Source organism: Etheostoma cragini, chromosome 13, assembly GCF_013103735.1.
Source record: "Etheostoma cragini isolate CJK2018 chromosome 13, CSU_Ecrag_1.0, whole genome shotgun sequence".
Taxonomy (NCBI): Eukaryota; Metazoa; Chordata; class Actinopteri; order Perciformes; family Percidae; genus Etheostoma; species Etheostoma cragini.
In genome coordinates, this window is record NC_048419.1 from 23794534 (window position 1) to 23812527 (window position 17994).

General features: G+C 42.1%; 1 long non-coding RNA gene across 1 annotated transcript; it reads right to left on the reverse strand.

Annotated features, from left to right (window-relative positions):
- Window positions 1–539: 539 nt before the first annotated feature.
- On the reverse strand, window positions 540–9819 carry LOC117955351. Its single transcript, XR_004659025.1, has 3 exons — window positions 9700–9819; window positions 1191–1193; window positions 540–551 (listed from the first exon to the last, which is right to left on the reverse strand). It is a non-coding gene; the product is annotated as an uncharacterized LOC117955351 (long non-coding RNA).
- Between the last annotated feature and the right edge of the window lie 8175 nt (window positions 9820–17994).

Below are 17994 nucleotides of genomic sequence, written 5' to 3' on the forward strand. Positions count from 1 at the left end.
CCCTCTCCTCTCTCTCCTCTCTCTCTCCTCTCTCTCTCGCCCCTCTCCTCTCTCCTCCTATCGCTTCCTGCAGGTGGTTCTGGCTCTGGATCTGTGGTTGGAGTCACCTGCCGCCTCCATGTTCCTGCTCCACACCCTCCGCTGCAATTCTCCATCTCTCTCTCTCTTTCTCTCTCTCTCTCTGTCTCATCCTGTCTCTGTCTGTCTTTCTCTTTTTCTCTTTTTCTCTTTCTCTGTCTCTGTCTCTGTCTCTGTCTCTGTCTCTGTCTGTCTCTCTCTCTCACCCCCAACTGGTCGAGGCAGATGCCCCCCCCCACCCCGAGCCATGGTTCTGCTCGAGGTTTCTGCCTCTTAAAGGAAGTTTTTCCTTGCCTCTGTCTCCTAGTGGTTGCTCTTGTTGGGAATTGTCGGGTTTCTGTACATTACACCACAGAGTACGGTCTAGACCTGAGAGTGAGATAGGTGAGTTGTTTGGATTTGGCGCTATATAAATAAAATTGAATTGAATTGAATAAAAATTTAAAAACTGAACAAGGGTCACTCTCCTCCGACTGCAGGGAGGTGGAGGCAGCTCTCACCCTAGCGGGAGTTAATTCTCCAAGTGTCTGATTAGATGAATGAGCCTCTCAGCACCAGGCATTTTGGAGGCACTCCCCCTCGACTGAGCTTCAGAACCAGAGGGGCTGGTGGACCATTGTGTTAAGAGAACTCTTGCTGAGGATTGAGTCGGTTGCACGACACAAACAAACCTCCAGTTGGTTGTTTGACAGCTTCACAGGTGGAGAAACGGCGTCGTCTCTCCAGGACGCGACTCCTCAGGACGCCGGTATTCATGAGGGAGCATCAGGGGACCGAAGCGATCTGCATTCACATCAGCACTGGTGACCTACAGACGGTTTCAGCCTGGACTGGCCTGTGCCGAGGCAAAACATGAAGTAGATTTGAACACTATCAGTGAAAAGTGTGTATTCAGCTGTTTTCTTGATGCTTTATGGACTTTACTTCTAAAATATCTATAATAACAGATACAACAGTATTTCACACACCAAATGTATTATTTATTTTTAAAGTAGTTTTGTCCCAATATAAGAACAATTAAAAGTCCAGTGTGTAATATATTTAGTGTAATAAGTCCCAAATTGACCCCAATGCATCGTCAGATATTAAGGAAACATGTTAAGTTGAAATACAATCTTTTCTGACAACAATGCTAACGCCAGTATTTTCTCCATTTGAGATTTCCTGTGTTTTGTTACCAACTGGTCAGTTTGACGGCCGTGCCGGGTTACCAGATACATATACTGTACCTGTAAAAATATACTGTACCTGTAAATACTGTACATATACTGTACCTGTAACGTTAGAACAGCCATGGGGGATCAGTAGAGATGAATTCTACCCGACCTTAAAAACCGGGAAGAGAGAACCGTGAGAAGTTGCTGCAATTCTAAGCTAATAAAGTGAGTTCAGTCGGGTGGAGAGGACGGCAAGGTAGTTTTTATATTTAGCGGTTCCTACCTAATTCTGTCAGTCGGGTACATAGCTCTGTGTGAGCACGGGCTTTCATGACTGTCAACAGAGCCAGCGTCTAACTTGCTGTGGAGTTGTGTCTGGCTATGTGAGACAAGTGTCCAGCTACATTGTTGTGGATGCTGCGGTCTCAGCCTGGCAACCTCCGCAAAGGGGGACGGAGGAGACGACTCTCTCCAGTATTTTGAATTTGTACTGCAGTAACTACAGTATTTTAAAACACTTGCTGTCAGTATTACATATTGCACCTTTAATTGATTGAAACTTCCTTTTAGTCGATGTCCCACGGTGTTGCATAACAGGGGAGAACACTGTTGAAACATGGATGATGATTAATTTGTTTTCCAGTCCAGAAAAGTGACCTTCAATCATCATTGAAGATCAATTGTTGCAAATGGCTTTAATATTAGTATAGTAATATTAATATTAAGTTAACTTTACCTAGTACCAACTGGTTTTGGTACTGGGTTTGGTACAGAGATATAAAAGCATTGGACAGTTTTCCACCAAAGCAAAAAAAAAAACACTAAACAGTACAAAGAGCAGATTTAAAAAAAAAGGCTAATTACAAGAAAATCAGCCTTGGCATCAGATTTCGGAAGAGGGTCATTTGTGCATCGCTGGCAGGCTCTGGAAGTCTGGATGTGAAGCTGAACAACAACCATCAGATTTATTTCTGCTCTGCGGACGCAGTGACCGTCAAATACAGGCTTTATACACTCATAACACACTATTTAAAAGATCCCAGAGGCTCAAATCCAAAACACATAAGAGAGAGAAGCTGGAGAAGTTCTGTTTTACTCCCTCCGGCTAAAAATGAAACATCCGGGAGTGGCCTGTTCACTACCCAAGCACCAGTGTAAAGAAGTCTTTGCAAGAGAAGTGTCCGGCTAATTGGTTTGTTAAGACGAGAGCGGGTGTGAGAGAGACAGGGAGAGAAATTTTCCCTTTCTTTCAGTCCAGACAGGTTAAATGTGCAGTTAGGCCCAGACAATGGAGTCTTCCATTCACATGCAAAGATGAGGTATATGGAGCGAGCTGGGTTTTGTGGCCGGCGTTCAGACTTCAATTGAGAGGCACCAAAGCGTGACAGCATCCCCTCCCCTGCCATGCCTCCCACTGTCCTTCCTTTCCTCCCCTCCTTGCTTCATTTCTTCCTCCGTTCTCCTCTACCTTCTGCATCCACGGTTCCGTCCATCCTTCAGCCCAGGAGGCCTAAAGAAGTACGTTCACATTGGATGATTCAGCAACTCAGATTTTAGCAGAGAGTGAAGGTGTGGAGGAGAGAGAAGTATGCATCCTGTAACAGACCTGTGTTGGCCTTTTTATTAACCAGAAGTACATTTCACTTATGTACTGTCGGCAACTTAAGAACAATTTTGATGTATTTGTACTGTGATTTGATGCTACTGTATACTCCTACCCCACTATTTTGGAGGCAAATATTGTACTTTTTACTCCACTACATTTATTTTACAACTTTAGTTACTTCGCGGATTTAGTTAATACAAAATATGAGATAATAATATGATGCATTATTTTAGAATAAACTGTCCAGCAGCATATAAAGTCATTAAAATGAGACTTTGTCACCTCATCATGCAGTCACACATCCCATCGTCAATGTTTTCTTTTCTTTTTTCCTCCTCTGGCCATAGAAATGCTCTGATTAGCTCTATATCTATCATATTCCACTCAGGTTTTGGTGGATGGAAACGTACTTACAGAACAGTGTGAGGGTTTGGCAGAGAAAGGGTTTCTCATATTCCTCCTGGGTGTGTGGCAGAGACTAAAGAAAGTGGGATTCCCTTTTTTTTTCCTGCAGATTAGTGTTCAGTGAGGTAGCTCAGAGACAAAAAAGCGTTCAGGCAATGAATGAAAATAAACTTTAAATGAAGCCCTTATGGATTCTCTGTTGTAGTTTCACTAATAATAAGGAGAGCTGCTGCGTCCCATCTCAAACCAGAACAACAGAGACAGGACAGCAGTAGGAAAGGGAGGGGTTGTGTAAAGGAAGGAAAGAGGGAGAGTGTGGGGGTGGTAGAGGAGGTTATATTGGGTGGGGCAAGAGGGTTCATCACACAAAGACTGAAGCCGTGAAATGGTGCTTGTTAAAGCCCGGCGCTGGTTGACTCATTGAGTTGTCAATCCGCCCGGCAGGTCTCCCTCATGATGAGACCTGTCAGAGGGAGAACAGGAGGGATGGGGATGACCTAATGCTACATTACCTCCCTCCCTTTTCTCCACAGACGGGTTTGAGTGACACCCCCATCGGTCTATTATACAACCCCCACAGGGGCGCCGAGGCAGCAGACGGGCCGGACCAATCGAGACACTGGACGCATGCTTGCTCGTCATTGTGGAAGACTGGAGGACACTAAAGAGATTCAGGAGATAGAGGACATTGTATCAGCACCTTTTGGACAAGGAGCTGTCTGAAGTGGCAATTACAGGTGGTGCAAAGGTCCAAAAGGGGCCGAGTCATCCAGTCAAAAAGAGCTAAATCACTCAACATGTCACAATTTTCCCAAACGTCTGTAACAAGCAGACAAACTTTAGTATTTTAATCCTGTCATGCCTCAAATTTATGCATCTTATTGGTGTTGTAGGGTGTCTCTAGTTTGTTTTATTGTATTTTATTCAGTATTCGTGCTCAGTAGTAATCTCATTCTTACAGGTCACTACCACCATCACTGGTGAAGGTTGAAACGTAGATTGACTTGAGGAGTGATCAAGATCCAGATACTTTAAGCCCTTCACTTGGATCAGCAACATCAGGAAAACAGAGTACCATGGCCTCACACTAACAGAAGTGTGGAGGTTACTGCCTAATGAAGCAAACAGAGCTGCATTGTCAGCAAAAAGGCGGATACAAACTCTTAAAATCACCAGATCTTTAAGTTTGCTGTTGAAAATCACAAACCGAATCAGCGTGAAAGCGAAAAAGGGAAAGAGTTACATCACCCAGAACCGCGCAGTGTGACCATGAACAAAAAAATGCAGTTTCCTAGTAAAGAGAAAGAAAGAATTCTCTGATTGCATCTTTAGGAAATGTCTTGCCAAGTTCTTCAGACAGCGAGGGGGCAGGTGGCGACACCATCAGCTTCACCCACTGGCCTTTAGCTCTCTGTCACCTCCTTCCACCTATCACACCATCTCTTTGTCTGCCTCCGTCTCCCAGAATTCAGCTCTGGACCAGACGCCTTGTCCTGTGTGATGACTTGACATCTCTGTCCGTCACAGAGACGCAGACACAAAGATGTGCACACACACAGTCTGGCATCCTGACACACTCTCTTTCACAGTTAACGTGTCAATCTGATTTGACAACCATGATAAAGACTTTAAGATTAAATAAGGGAATCAACTCCAGATGGTTGTTGTGAAACAGCATCATGTCATGCAAAACTTTCTGAAGTCTGCCAGGTGATTATGGGTAAGATTAACTTTCTTGTTTTAAGGTTAATTTTAAGCCCAGTCCACCAAATAAACTAATGATGTGCTAAAACAACAAGATATGATATAAAACAGTCACATTCTTCTTCTAGTTTAAGTACATTTTCATGATTATACTTACAGATCCATGCTGAAGGATAATTTTCTACTTGTAATACAGTCTTTTTACAGTGTGGTATCAATAGTTTTACTGCAGTAAAGGATCTGTGTACTTCCTCCACCACTGCATAGTCATAAAAAACAAGACTCTACCCATTTGGTTTCTGCTTTAGGTCGCCATTGATCTTCTGTGTGTCTTCTCCCTGAACCTGGAGTCTGCCTTTGTCTGGTTTCATGTAAATAACATTTGTTTAAAATGTAAAATTCAGTCTTACAATTTGAGATTCAAAGTTCAAGAGAGCTTCTGAAAGGAGAGAGAGAGAGGGAGGGAGGAAGAGGGACGCTTTGCATGGGGCATTGTACAGTTTGTACAGTGAAATGTAATGTAAATGCAGAGCTAAACGAGAGTTACAAACATCACTCCTACTGAATGCTATGAATGTTGCTGTGTGTCTGCTGTATCAGAATCAGAACCAGAAGAGGATTTATGGCCAAGTAACACTCACAAATAATCTGCCTTGGTGGGTGCATGGTGCACACACAACCATTTAATAAGGAAACAAACAATAAATGCAAAAAAAGCATGTACTGTACCTTGTGACTGTTTAAACAATAAGATACAAAAGGCTGAATGGTTTAGTGCAGGATGTGCAAACATGTTTGTGTAAATTAGAATTGTTTGCTAACACTAACAGCTTTTTCCTGCAGCCCCCAAGTGGCTCGAAATAAATAATGAGATTTAAAAGGTAGATTCTTATTCTAAGTGTCTGACATTATGGAAAGGATCCCTACAGAGATTGACCTTTTTTGTTAAAGATTAAGATCCTTTTTGTTTAGACACCAACAGCTAAACCCACCAGACTCCATTAAAAAAACAGTACTTTTAACGTGTATTGATCCAGCATATTTCCATATGTAAATCGGTAAGTTATGTGTTTATTTCAACCAAAACCAGAGCGATGGTCGTTGGTTCAGCATACAGACCTAACCAAGATGGGTTTTGAGTTTTATTTTGTTTCTGTTGACTTTGAATGAAGTGTGTTTCACAATGATTAAATGACTGTTTATTTAAATGGGGTCTGGTAGGTTTGGCAACAGCCGTTTTCAGGGATGTTTAAAAAAGATCTTTGTCTTTAACAAAAAGGTCGAGTTCTGAAGAGACCCTTTCCATTGTGTTGTCAGACACTTGGAACAATAATATGTGCCTGTCAGTAGTAAAAATAGCACTTTTGTGGACGTAAATTCAAGTTGCGCAATTGCCCAATAACTTACATTGTATAGCTTGTGCAGCAACGGCAGCGATCTCGCTTAAAATTTGCAGTTTTTAGAGATTGTTCTTTCCATCACTCACACTAAAAACCTTGGGAAACTGTTGTGTCAGTTACATTTTCAGGTTTGTGTTTTTTTATAACGTTGACATCTTAGACTCATGCACACATTAACTACAGCATGTGTCTTTAAAAAGAAACATTACTTTTAAAACCTTAAAATTTGCCAGAGCAAACTGTTGTGTGGCAGTTTGAAGTCTGTTGAAGTTGAGTTTTTTTTTTTTAAATTAGTTACTTTAACAACCCACTTTTTTCACAAGCATGTCCCTCTTTTAAATTAAAAGAGATCATTCAGTCTTGGCTCAATCAAACTGTGAGGACATTTCAGGAATACTTGTTAACACAAAAAAAAGAAATCCTGTGGTGTGTTTTTACCACCACTGTGTCACACACACATTCCTTTCTCATCCTCTTTCTCTCACACACACACACACACACACACACACACACACACACACACACACGTGGTAAAACACAACTGCCCACACCCACAGACATGCAAAAACACAAGCTGTTTTCATCCCACCATCAAAGGCCTATATATGTATTTTTAAATTTCTTGTATTAAAAAGGTTTAAGGAATCTGAGGCACTAATCAAAAAGCCTTTAATATCTTCCTAAAACATGCCAAAACTGGAATATTAACGATTGTGTTTTAGGCTTTCTGCCTTTACTTTATGAACAGGTGTAGATAGAAAGGAAAAGGGTTAAAAGATAGAGAGAAGAAGAAGGGAGAGAGAGAGAGAGAGAGAGAGAGAGAGAGAGAGAAGAAGAAGGGAGAGAGAGAGAGATAGAGAGAGAGAGAGAGAGACAGCGAGAGAGAGAGACAGCGAGAGAGAGAGAGAGAGAGAGAGAAGAAGAAGGGAGAGAGAGAGAAGAAGAAGGTAGAGAGAGAGAGAGAGAGAGAAGAAGAAGGGAGAGAGAGAGACAGCGAGAGAGACAGCGAGAGAGAGAGAGAGAGACAGCGAGAGAGAGAGAGAGAGAGAGAGAGAGAGAGAGAGAGAGAGAGAGAGAAGGGAGAGAGAGAGATAGAGAGAGAGAGAGATAGAGAGAGAGAGAGAGAGAGACAGCGAGAGAGAGAGAAGAAGAAGGGAGAGAGAGAGAGGCATGCTGCAAAGAGCTCTGGTATATAAACGAATCCCAGCGCTGCAGTAAGGATTCAGCCTTAGTGTATGGGGCGCACACTCCATACAAGGTGAGCTACCCTGCACCCCGATTTATCAAACATTTAAGCAAAAAAACATTCTCCATGTTCTTCTGTTTTGGATTGGATGGATGAGATCAGCTGATACGATACCTGGATAGATGAGATCAGTTGATACGATAGTGACAGTCCCAGACAGGAGAGCAAGGAATAGTGTGTGAGCATTTGTGTGTGGACTGAATGCAGATGAGAAATAAAGCAAAGAGTTCTCATAAAACGGGTTCACATGATATCGTACTGAAAGTTATGCTCACCAATTCACATCATATTCTACAAAATGAGGCAACTGCCGGCTGGTAATGAGACGCCGACTACAAGGCTCCGTGAGCTCTCGGTCGTTATCAGCGGACGTTGGTAGTTAGACGTCGAGTTAAGCCGACGACGCACTCACAAATTCAACGTAAAATTTACAGTAATTTACTGGCAACACTTGGCAGCAAGTTACTGTGAAATCTTTTTACAGTAAAGGTACTGTACTTCCATTTACAGTATTTTATATATTCATTGTAAAATACAAAACAATTAAAAAGATAAAAAAGTAAAAATACAGTTGTTTACTTTACTATTTACAGTACTACAGCGGCTATAATGTGATTTTTTACTGTAATGCTTAGACTACTGTGATTTTTTCAAGTTGACAATGTAACTTTACAGCATTCTACTGTAAAAAAAAAAATCACATCCAGTGGTGTTACTGTGAAATCTAAAGTAAATTACTGTGGATTTCACAGCCATTATTTACAGTGTGGGGGACTTTGAGCGCGTACAGAGCACCGCCAGATGAGGGCCTTCCCAGGGGCCGTGCCAGTTGAGTTTAGCTGACAAAAAGTGAGCATCATGCACCAAAACAACTTGGTAAGTTCAAATAAAAAGAAAAATATCGTGGTTTGGGTTAAACTTCGCTCCCCGGCTTGAAAGCCCTGTGTTTTATGAAACTCTCTTTAACCCTTTAATCCATTCTTTACACTTTTGCTTGGGTCTTTTTGAAAGGGGTTAAGGGTTAAAATTTAAATTTTGGTTGTTTTCTTATTCCTAATAAAGATCTAAACTCTTTAACTGCCATGTTTTGCTCGAACATGCTTAGGCATGTGAAGAAATCCTAATCTCCCAAAACCTGCCTGCTAGTTACATTTAGGCCATGATGGCACAATGTGGAAGGCTTTAAGCAAACACTAAATTTAGTGTCCTCCACAGCACAACCTCTTCAACACAGAAACAAACAAGACCCCAGGAGGGACTGGTGACATTTGAATCCGTTTATTTTAGGAGCACACACAGACTCCGGTGACCGGTTGGTGACGTCTGGCCATCAGAAGCGACAACAACAACAACTTGTACCACAACATGTGGAACGACTTGTGACTAACCGAAAACGTTTCTTGTTCTTGAAGTTAAAAATGGAGAGTCTGTATTTTAGGGCTGTCAGAGGTGGGCGGTTTGTCCTGGCTTGGCTTGGCACGACTCGGCTCGGCTTGGCTCAGGAGTCCCTCTGGGACCGGCCTTGTTTGTTTGGACAGCAGGCAGTAATGTGGCGCGCTGCAGCCCAGGAGACTGACCAGGAATGTGGCTGAAGGTCTCATCTGGCCTCATCAAAAGACACCGAGAGCCTCGCTGCTGCCTCGTCTCTCTAAAAAACCAAAACCATCATCGCTGAGCTGGACTGGCCAGACCTCACAGCACCAGCAGTACACTTACTGCCCAATAAAAGGCTTAAGAATAGTCAAAATACATTGACCTATTTTGTCCCCTTTGTAAAAGCTACAAAGGGGACAAAATAGGTCCCCTGCCTAGGAAGGCCTGCACCATAATCCACTTCCCTGTGCTCCCATTATGATCCTTTTCATTGGTTATGAGTCTTATCCCTGAAATATGGAATATGACATACCAGGTTATTTGTGGGATTTTAGAGCTGTAGTGCGTAGTTTCTGTTGCCCCCGTGAGAAATTCTAAGTACTGATAACACACTGTTGGTGCATCCACATGATACAAGCCTTCCGTGATTGCACACACGACCCCCCCCCCCCCCCCCCCCCCCCCGCCCTATGCAAAGTTGCTAGTAGCCAAGGAGGACACAGAGTAAACCGTTTTTTCCATTTGCATTCACACTGGCCAAGTGTCCATAGGAACTGGTAGGAGGGGTAAGGGAGTGACGCAAGCACAGCAGTGGTCTTTATAGCGTCGTCACTTGACTTTAGCGCCACATGCAAACCCCCCTTTGCGCTAGCTCTCTGAAGATTTTAAGGTTTCTTGTGGATCCTTCCAGGTCCCTCTGCACCTCTTCTGTGGCGTACATGGCCGGCAGCGCCTGCACCTCCGCATCAGTCCACTTTTCAGAGTTCAACATTCTGTCCATTCTCGCAGTATTTCACGTAGTCAAGTAATTCAAGTGTGTTTTGCTAACACAGACGACGTCAGCAGGTTACAGATGGCGTGCTGTGTGGGCTTTACTAGGTCAGTATTCGAAAAAAGGAAAAGACCTTGCCTGTTGCGTGTGAAGACTGGTTGAACCCAAATGCAAACAGAAACAAAGACCAGAATGATAGTCCAACAGGTTTATTCCAGTGTCCAATGTCGGGGAGACAGTGATGAAAAAACCAAAACAAATCCAATGTAATCCAGGGTGCAGAACGTGAACTGTGTCCGATGATCCAGTGATCGAGGTTGGAGGGCAGAAGTGGGGGAGGGCAGGAGTGGTGGAGGGCAGGAGTGAAGGTGGAAGCAGGAGTCCGGTTAACGGAAACTGTGGCAAACAAAGAACAATAAGTAGCCTACATGCAAGGCCCACACGTTAATCCAAATGTGGCGCCCGCAAAGAGACTTCGTAACGTCGTAGTCTAAACTGTGATCTCAGAGGAGTGGTAGGTTGACCGGGTATTTGAAGCAGAGGTGATTGGATCTGATGAGCTGCAGCTGGAACCCTGACTCCCGCACACCAGGCTTCACTCCTGCAATCAAGGCCAGACAGAGGGGAGGAGAGCAGAGGAACCCCAAAATAATCCCAAAATTGAACTGGTGGGAACACGTGAACAAAGGGGTTCCAGGAACGATATGTTTGAGGAACTGAAAAAATCCCTCTGGTCAGAAAGCAGCTAATCTGGTTTCAGATACTTTGCTCTTTTTTAAAAGGAACAAACTGCAAAGTTCCCTCAAGCTGGTTTGACTCTGAGATTTTAAAGCTTTTGTTATCTGATGTTTTTTTATGATTCTTTATGTATTGTGTAGTTGTGTTGCTTCTGTTTTGCTCCTTGTGTTCTTGTAAATGTTTCTTGTTCAAATTAACTCCCCATTCACTGTAATGTGATTTTGAAATCGGTTATTCTGCATAAAATAGTATTTTTAATTTAGGTACTTCAAGTATATTTTGATGCTTTTCCTTTTTTTTTCATTTTACTTAACTTTTACTTGTAACAGAGTATTTCAGCCCTGTATTACTAAAACCTCTGAGTACCTCCACCCCCAGTGAGACTCAGGTACCAGTGAAACGGGGAGCATCACAGTGAGCTCAGTGTTTGGAGGCGTCCGGGCAGCTCGTTGCTCGGCTCCTGACTTCCTGCTTTTCCTCTCGTCTCACCTTGTAACTGGTCTAAGCGGCGGCCGGCCTGTCAGGACGCCTCGGCGCTGCCTTTACTCCCTCTCTTACAGCTCAGACAGAGAGACCTCTGTCTGCCTCAGTTTCCGTGCTGAGCCAAACAGCGAGGAAGGAACATACCTGTTCTGGTAATTTCTATTGTGAGTTATGAGTTCATAAATGTCTGCACAGGCCAAAAGGGCGGTATTTATAGCTACAGTACGCGGCGAAGTAGACTGTGTGAAAAAACAAAACAACCTTTCACATCATTTTCCTGCTGCTGCTGGGAATTTCCTGTTCTTGGCAGTCAGAATCTGGCACATGCTAGATGCTTCATGTTATCCAATCAGGACTCTGGTTTATTCTTTGTAATCACGGCTAATCGTTTATAATGCAGTCAGTGCAAAAAACAAAAAAAGGGGGCGCTAAGATCTGGATGCATCGGCAGTGGCTCTGCTAGATGGTCACCCTACAAAATAAAGCGCCACATACAATATTAAAGTGCTCATATTATACTTTTTAGCCTTTTCCTTTTTTGTGTTACACATCTTATTTTGTGCATGTTATAGGTTTACAAAGGGAAAAGCCCCCCCCCCCCCCCCAAAGGGATTTACCATCTCCAACAGAAAACACTGTTCACAAACGCCTCCAAACAGCTCGGTTGTAGTCCAGCCTTTACTGCCGTGACGAACGTGCATCACTTTGTAACACACGTTATATAATGCTCGCCTAGCTCCTAGCGTGCCATCCCCTCCTACTCTGCTTCTGACTGGCTAGTAGTCCAGCTGCTGGATCTGTCTTCATTTCAGTTCAACAAAGGTCAGTTTAAAAGATTGTTGTCAGATTTTGAGAGACTCTACTCACGCTCATCCCGCTCGTCATTTTTCGGGTTAGCCCTCCACCAATCATATGGGTCATTCGAGTCCAACTGCCGGAAGTGCCCGCCTTCCAACTGAGCACGTCAGCTCGGCCAAAACGAAGGCCGCCGACCCCTTCGACGGACGACAGCAGGGAACACAGCGAACAGACTCGAGTCACCGACCTCCCCAGACTGTCCGACAGCTGATTATCGGGTTGGTGTATCAGGGCCTTCACCTGCTGCACCTTCAAAACATATGAAGGGAGATTTTTTCCAACATTCTTTTCTAAAACAAATCGAACATTGAATTGAATATTAAAGGCAGCACTTAAAAAAGTTACATTATTACAGTTACATTTTAAAGTGCAGTTTTCTGATATTTACACAAAAAAATCTCTGAGTGTCTATTGTGATGTGTTGCAGCCTTTCGGGATGTTCATATTGCGCGAGCTGATGTTGTGATGGAGATTAAAAAAAAAGTATTTTGTAGCAGCCCAATAACTCCTTTATTTAAAGACATCGCCACTGCAGACTATAGCAGCAGCCGGTATGTCTGTCTCGGCCCTGTTTCTTTGTCTCTGCATCATTAAAGTGTTCTGGACGAGACCCCGGTGGTCGTCTCCCCGTCTGTCTCTGTGTAGACTGACCCGTAGCTGTGTGGTCGGGCGCTGGTGCCTCCCGGTCACCGGGGCCCTCGCCAGACTGTCTCCCCCCCCACGGTGCTCGCCGCAGCTCGGAGACAGGCAGGTGCCTGCAGCTCACGGCTCAGAAACATGAACTAAAGCAACGTTTTGGACGTGGATCATATTCACAGCTGGTGTGTTCTTCTATTTATCGTCATGGGCATAAATTTCATCTAATAGTTGATCTTTATTTTGATATTTTTTTAACAACGTAAGACAGCTTCTTAGCTCTCAGTACAACAGTTAAATCACAGATTTAAAACAGAAATGTCCAATTTAAATTGTAAAATCTATTTCACAACAAAATAGAAAATATAAATTGCGATGACTCTGTGATTGGCCCTTGAAATTGGTGTATGATTCTGATTGGTTTAGCAGGAAGGTGAACACCTCCAACAGCTGATTCGATTTAGGAAGAGAGCGTTGATTAAGAGTTAGGTCTTCCTGAAAAGACTTTACCCTGAGCCACATTGGTAGGCTGGTTGCATTACAAGTGCTTTGGAGAACCCTGTAAGTAATGTTGGTCTACAATGGTTCTGGAGAAAGCTACAAGTACGGGACACAGCAGGCCAAGCAATCGGCCCTAATTAGTAATATATTAACGTTTTAGCTCACGATTTACAGGGAGAATGAGTGCAAAAATCTTTGTATTGTATTTCACAGATTGCAAATGTGCCATTCATCCTCCCCTTCCTCCTCCTCCTCCTCCTCCTCCTCCTCCTCTGATCGGAACAGCTGCTTCTCGTCTTCTTCTCGTGACGTTTGAAAGTGAAACAAATGCAAACAAACAGCGGGAGGAGGCGGCTGATTTGTCATCGCCGGCACAAACACAACAAGCATCGACACGCCCGCGAGATCAGAGACTCAAACATCTGTCTGATATTATCATGATGTGTCCACGTCTACGCTGATGAAGATGATAAAGACTTTGTTTGAAAGGGGAACACTAAGCTTAGCTTTAAAAGATTTAACCCTCATGTTGTCCTCGGGTCAAATTTGACCCATTTTCAGTTTTTTTCATCACAAAAAATGGGCCTTCAAAATAAGCTGAAAATGTCAACATTAGAAATATCAAATAAATTTGGAAAAAAACATCAAGAAAAACACCCACAACATTCAAAAAGTGACAAAAATAACTTTTTTCCATGGTTGATTGGGAGACAACACAAGGGTTAAAAACGCTGGCAGTGTTTAACATACGATGATATCGTCATGTCTTCATTTCCACAATTTGGCACTGTTATCGATGGCAGCAAACGTTAAAAGAAAATTATAGTAGTAGCATAGTACAATATTAATAATATTAATAATGGATCCAATAAAGTGGAACGTGAAATGAGTCGCAACAAAACCCAAGATGAATTATCCGACAACACAGCAGACTAACGGAGCATTTTAGCTTCTTTTAGGGAGTTTGGGATTTTTTATTATTATGTATTCACAAGTAAAAGTGATAAGTCACACATTAATAATAAACCTAACCTACAACAGTAGAAAACATGAAATAAAAAGGAAACTTAAACTAAAGTAAGTATGTTTTGTTGAGAGACTTGGAGGCTCCAGTTGTTTCACCTCCATCTCCACTGACACTTTGTTTTGATTAACCTCCTACTGGGACGGGGGGCTCTTCCCCCTGTCGCTCTGCACTTCTGTCCAAATAAACACACACATGAACTACTCTTCGTTTGATTGATTGATTGATTTGATTTTGATTTGACTCATCTCACAGTGAAGTGGACTGGATGTCCTCTGTGGATCCGCGTCACGCTACATCTGCTGCTACGGTTTCGTCTTTAAGCGGCATTTTGCATTTTGAGACCAACCCGTTCTCCAGAACCAGAACTAACCTCCGTCCGTATGAACCCTTGTGTTGTGCTCGGGGTAAAATTTGACCCATTTTTTTTATATCAGACGTTTCTATTAACCAAAATGGCCCAAAATAACATGGATGCATGGATGATCTTTGGTAAATTTGGCGATCACTTTTGTTAAATTTAAGCTGTTTCATAGCATTTGAAAAAAAAATAAGACAGAATCCTGACTACATCCTCTGATCTCAACTACCAGGCAAAATAATTCATCATTTCGGCTTTTTAAACAAAGACAAATGAGGTTTTTTATTTGTGTTTTTAACCTTTATTTAACCAGGAAGTCCCTTGAGATTGAAATCTCCTTTTCTGAGGGAGACCTGGCCGAGACGGCACACCAGTCACAATTTAAATAAAAATAGAAAAACAGCAGAGTCAAAATCACACATAGAGGAAAGGAACAGGTCACATGTGGCAGCGGCATTTTAACATGGCCTTGAATTAATTTAATGGGACTAGATCATTTAGATGGAGGAGGTTTAGCAAGTTATTCCAAGACCATGGAGCAAGGTTTATTGACCTTGTATGAAGAAAAAAAAGCCGTTTTAAAAAGCTGGAAATTTTGGACCCGGAAGGACAACAAGTTCAAGGTGGACAGGAAGACAACACAACAATCAACACGTCTGACAACATCACATGACCATTCACTAACACGTAAACTGAAATCAGTGTGTCTGACGTTACTCTGCGGTTGTAAATCATGGATGAATACATTCAAAATACAGAAAATACTTTGGAGAAAGAGCAACAAAGGCACAAAGTAAGACCAGGGGATTTATTGTGTTGGAGCAACGACGAGGTGGAACTCTTCCTGAAAGATAAGTAAACTCACCTAACCCATATTCAAAAGGTCTCCGATTGTCCAGGCTACATAGCGACCCCAGAGTTTATAAAACCAAAACTGGGGCAGCAGTGTTTCCAAATGTCTCCGTTTAAGGAGCTCGGGAATGCCAGAGACGTGTGGACATGAGGCATAAACGTAACAAAGATATGTATTTACATCTTGTTGATGATCCTTTGCTAGTAAGCTTTTCAAATGCATACTTCGATTAACAGTGAACCTTACTGATGCTGCAGCATGGTGGCAACGGGGTTAGCCCCACCTCCAAAAACCATGTACTAGGTTCTCATATAATTAGATCTGGAGTTTGTCCTTGGGCGATGTAAATGGCTGCCCTTAAGGGATGGGTTTAATGCAGAGAATCAATTTAGCTACATGTACACTACCAGTCAAAAGTTTGGGGTCAATTACAAATGTCCATTCCACTCCATTATAGACAGGATACCAGCTGATCTGGGTGGGGGGGCTGATCTTTAATGCAATATCTACATTTCCCATTATCAGCAACCATTCATCCAATGTTCCAAAGGCACATTTTGTTTACTAATCTGATATTATTTTAAAAAACTAACTAAGAAAACATTAAACAACCCTTTTGCAATGATGTAAGCACATAATGTAATCTGGAAACTGCTGCCCTGGTTAAAAAAAACAAGGCAACTGATCTCAGCTGGGATTCTGTCTAGAATGGAGTCCAATGGGAATGACTTTTGACCGGTAGTGTATGTAAAAGATATATGTTTTTAAAACCAAAATGTAGTAGCATAGACGTAGGTAGAGTCAGTTTGGCTCTCTGCATGGGACGGGACACCCGGGGAACTCCTTATCTCCTGATCCCTGAACACACGAGACTCTGCTACGACGTGTTCGACACACTGAGGGCATGTAAACAAGGTGTTGATTGAAGTCTTTACATCTGACAATGGTGACTGTTACACGTGTTTGTTTCTAACAAACAAGTCTCCAAAGATTTTCCCATCAGCTAGATTTAGAGAGGCCGATGTGTTGTTTAGGAGCTTTTCTACGGTGGCCCTGAGAGCTCAACAAGCTGCAAATATAAAAAAGTACTAAATACAAAATCATGCTGCAAGAAGTAAAACTTATGTGTAAAGCTCTTTTAACTAATAAAATCACAAAGTGCTTTACAATGACATAAAAAACAATAAAACACACACATTAGAAACACAATACACAATTAAATTGTCCTAATACATAAAGTGCAGACAGGTCAAACAAACATTGTACATTGTAAACTGTTTCCAGGGGACACTAAAAAGTGTTTTTTTGACTTATGAAGTTATTAAGGATGGCATCAGAGGTGTTGGAAAATGAGCTAAAATGAAGTTTTTTTGGTTTATGTTAACATGAACTAATGTTACTTATTACTTAACTTTAAGCTGTCAGAAGCTGCTGCTCGTACTGGAGCTAGTGCAGATGTTTTGGCAAAACTTGTGGACAAAAAGCAGAATAATTATTATTTAGAAACAGAATTTTGAAGTTAAGCCCTGAATTATATTGAAACCTTTAATGTCCTTTTGAGGAATTGTCAGTGTCACCCCTTTAAAAAAAAACTTAAACAGAGATAATCCATTAAAACACAGCTGACATTGGAATAATTTCTCCCACAATTCCAGATGTTAAAATCATGCCTTGTCTGTTTCCATGGTTACAACAGGTTGTTGTCAAATGTGGATGTTGATGACTGTAGGAGACGGAGGAATGGGGCGATTTGTTGATGTCACTTTTACTAAAAAGTCTCTTTGACAAAGCACTGAAGCTCAGCAGAGGATCAGAGGTGTGTGTGTGTGTTGTGTGTGTGAGTGTGTGTGTGTGTGTGTGTGTGTGTGAGTGTGTGAATGGTGGCTGAGAAAACAAACACACACACACATTCACATAGGAAAGTGGAGACTATAAACAGGAGGCCCTGATGCTGCTCTGGACTGATAATTACATCGATGAAACATGAATAGCGGGCGATGACAGACTTCTTCTTCTTCTTAGTTTTTTCTGCACATGCTCTCTTATTCTCTTCCTCTCTCCCAGGTGCTTCACGTGCCCACAGAGACCTCCAGGGGGTTAAAGGGGCATTTCACTTATAACTCTCAATAAGTGACCCCTAGCTTTTAGTGCAACGTTTTACATCTTCAGGTAATTGGACTTTGGTTCATCTTCTAGTCTTAATAAGCTTGTCTGTTCTGTTTGATTAGATAGACAGATAGATAGATAGAAAGATAGATAGATAGATAGATAGAAAGATAGATAGATAGATAGATAGATAGATAGATAGATAGATAGATAGATAGATAGGTAGACTTCATTAATCCCAAATTGGGAAATTGCAAGTAGCATGTTTCCAAGGACGCACACATACTCATCCACACACAAACCAAAATACAAAAGTATACTAGAATTAATAAATAAGATTAAAAAATGCCAGAACTAATGAAAAACATACTTAGATGAATGAACAAGAATGTACATGTATGTACATAAGTGTCGAATAAAATGTACAACCTACATACATGGTCTACAATACAAAATATTAAAGAAAAGTGTAA